Consider the following 3312-nt stretch of genomic DNA (forward strand, 5'->3'; position numbering starts at 1 on the left):
TCAGAAGAGGAGGGGATATGGCAGAGACCCATGACATACATATGATGCTTTAATAAACTGGAGGTGAATTGTGAACATAATGCTGAGCAGGTCTAGACACTAGGGCTGCGTACATTTGGGGAGGTTAGATCGCATGTAAAATGGCCGCCCCATCTAACTTGGTTTAGGTGTGGACTTTACGCTAGTTAGGTGGATCTATATGCAAACTGTACAGAAGTTCAGGACAGTTAGATTGGTCTAAAAATGACTGACCTGATCAAAGTTAACTGTACCTCCGAGGTAATTTAGCTCGGGGCCAGCGAGATCGCTCAAACTGAATTTCTGTACAGTTCCCAGTGCAGCCCCAGGACTAGGAAAGCCCACCTGCTGGCCCCAGCACCAGGGCTACCCCCTTCCTGACACTACTTTTAGCCCCCTGGCCCCTCCCCACCTGCTTCTCCAAAATGCTGGTTTTATTAGCATGCCCCAATGCTGGGAACCAAGGAAGTAAGTCGGGGTGGGGGAGGGGCAGGAGGAATGGAGGTAGGTTCACCAGGGAGTTGTTTGAATGTTGGGGGGGAGAGGAGGGGATCAGGGGCTAAAAATATCCCTTGGTCGCAGAAAGTGGTGGAAACAGTCCCCTCCATGGACCCCATGAGCCCTCCTGGACCCTATCAACCCTGCCTGCCCCCCACCCGCCCCGACCCTGCTAACCATCCCCAAGTCCCTCCCCCTGGGGACTCTGCTTGCCCCGCCCCCATTCCTCCCCAGGGCCTGCTTTCCACCCAATACCCCCAGCCCTGACCCTGTTAACCACTCCCATCCCAACTTACCTTAGATCAGGTGTCTATTTTTTACTCTATCTAACCTTCCTGAATGTCTGTATGCAGCCTATGACGAGAGGGTTTACTGAGTAAAATGAAAACCTAGAGTTCACAATGTCTTGACGTGATATGGTTGCACCATGGTTGCTATAACTGCCTTCAATAAACAGAGCTGTAGCTTGGCGATGTTCAGGAAAGCAGTAATGTGATGTGTTGTCATGACTTTTTTTAACATAAAATTTTAATACCCAGTGATTTCGCACTTGGGCTGACCATTCAGAGTTTGAGCCCATGCCGTATGAGAGAAGAATTATGCCAAACTGCCGATTTAACTATTTGGGCTCTCAGTCAATATTTGGTGGCATAAAGCACCACCAACTACAGGAATAAATTGGCTATTTCAGTTCACACTGAGCAAAAGCCTGCCCACCTAACAGATCCCCAGCCCCTAACAGTTAGCATATCATTCACAGTCTTGGCAAAGAAATGAAGTTGGAAGTATTCCCCTTAGGCGTATGGGTGGTCTTTCCTGCGCAGTGGCACCCACCACACATTACACATATATTATGCAATTAACAGGTTAATCACAGTAAATTTAGACTGGCCACACGTGCAACGCCATAAAAAGTTAGTGCTTGAAAATGTGTAACAATTGGATAGAAACCAAATATACAGCTTTAATTTGAACATGTGAGTTCAGTGCTGCAGCTCTCTGCTGGAATGGGAGGCACATTGAGATGCTGGGATCTGCCTGTGTGGTGCGGGGAAGCAGGGGTTAAAAACACAGAAAAATGAAGTTGGAAGAAACCTCAGGAGGTCACATCTAGTCCAACCCCTGCTCAAAGCAGGACCAGCCCCAGCTAGATCATCCCAGCCAGAATGGCAATTCGTTGCTTCAGAAAGAAAGAAGAAATGCATCATTTCAAGCTTGTAAAAAGCTTAAAATCAGGTCTTGTGAATAACCTGACAGAGCAAGTCCCACATGGACCATGGCTTTCTTCTTGCTTTTATCACCTTGGGTCATCCAGGGGTTCCTATTTGGAGCGAGTCTCAGACGTAGTTTTTTTGCTATGTGGCAGTGGGATTTTTCTCTGTTACGGACTTGCCTGGATCCCCCTGTGGGTGAGAGCTCAGGAAAAGGACGCCCCAGTTTATTCTGAAAGTAACCGCAGGGGGCTGCCCAGTTGCAGCTTTGGGACCCCATGCTGTGTGATGGAACAATTTTGCCACCGCGCTGACTGCCTGTTTGGGCTTTGAGTTGAAACTCAAATGCACGGAGGTCTTTGGGGTCCCCGCAGCAGAGCGCAGCATGTCTGCACCCTTCTGTGTCCTGGGAGGGGAGCGCTTTGGCAGCTGCCTAAGAAAGGGAGGGCTCATAACTGAGTTCCCCATCTTCCATGTTGGGCAAACCTTTTCCTCACAATGTCTGCGCTCCTTCCCTGTCGCAGTTTTGATGTGGCTAATGGGAGCTGCAGCTCTTAGAGTTGTGTATAGACAGTGTGTAGACAAGTCTGTAGAATCAGGTAATTAAGTTTCTGGGCAAGAAATGAGTATTGGCTTCATGTTCTTGATCAACTGGCAGAAAATTTGGGCACTTTGGGATAAGAGTTTATCACCATAGGGCACTTGTACACGTGATGCTATTACCATGCAAATGTAAAGAAAATCAAAGTCACTTTGTGTGGCTTAATGGCATCTCATTGTACACGTGCAAGAGGTTTGGGGGCTTTAAATGAGTTTGTATCATTGCAAACTAAACTACATTGGGATGTGCTCCTTCCTTACAAAAAGAGTAGCAACAGTAAGTGTCTAGTGGGCTTCCTAAAGTCTATGGAACGTCTTCCTTCCCAGGGCCAAATCTGTGCTTGGGGTACAACTCCTCTTTGAGGTGGGGAAGACTTGGTGTAGGGGGCTGAGGAAACTAGAATAAGAAGGGTATTCAGAATTGGAAGCAACCCTTGTGGTGGAAAAGCTTCCTCAACAAAGAAGACCCAGTAACACTTCTGAATGACGCCCAGACCCCACGTTCATCTAATCCCTTCCTCTGGAAAGGAGTTCCACTGTTGAATCAGTATGGTGGAGTGCTTTCTTCCCCTCTGCTACATGCTTTGTTCTGGACCTTGTCCCAGAGGAGCACGCCTGGTCTCGGGTTCATAGATCAAACCTCAGTCTTTGATGTAGCAGTGCCTTTATTTATAGATTATTTTGGAAATCTGGATTGAAGGCCCTGGCATTGAAAGAGGACTGGGAGCACTTGAGAACAACCCTAATATAACTGTGACTTCCTGAGCTCTGCAGAAGGCAGGTAGCTGTATTCTGTACCAGCCGGAGCCTGTGCATCATCTTCACGCTCTGCTTCAGATACAGAGTTCCAGTAGTGCCGTCTGAAGTGTCAAGTGCATAGATTACCTTTATCTGCAAAGAAGGAAAATGAGTTGAAGAAAACTATTTTTTTTTTTTTTTTTTAAATAACTGGTATGACCTGGGGCTTAAGAGTCAATGGGGCCAC

Source organism: Gavialis gangeticus, unplaced genomic scaffold (assembly GCF_001723915.1).
Source record: "Gavialis gangeticus isolate Ggan-Ray unplaced genomic scaffold, GavGan_comp1, whole genome shotgun sequence".
Lineage (NCBI taxonomy): Eukaryota > Metazoa > Chordata > Crocodylia > Gavialidae > Gavialis > Gavialis gangeticus.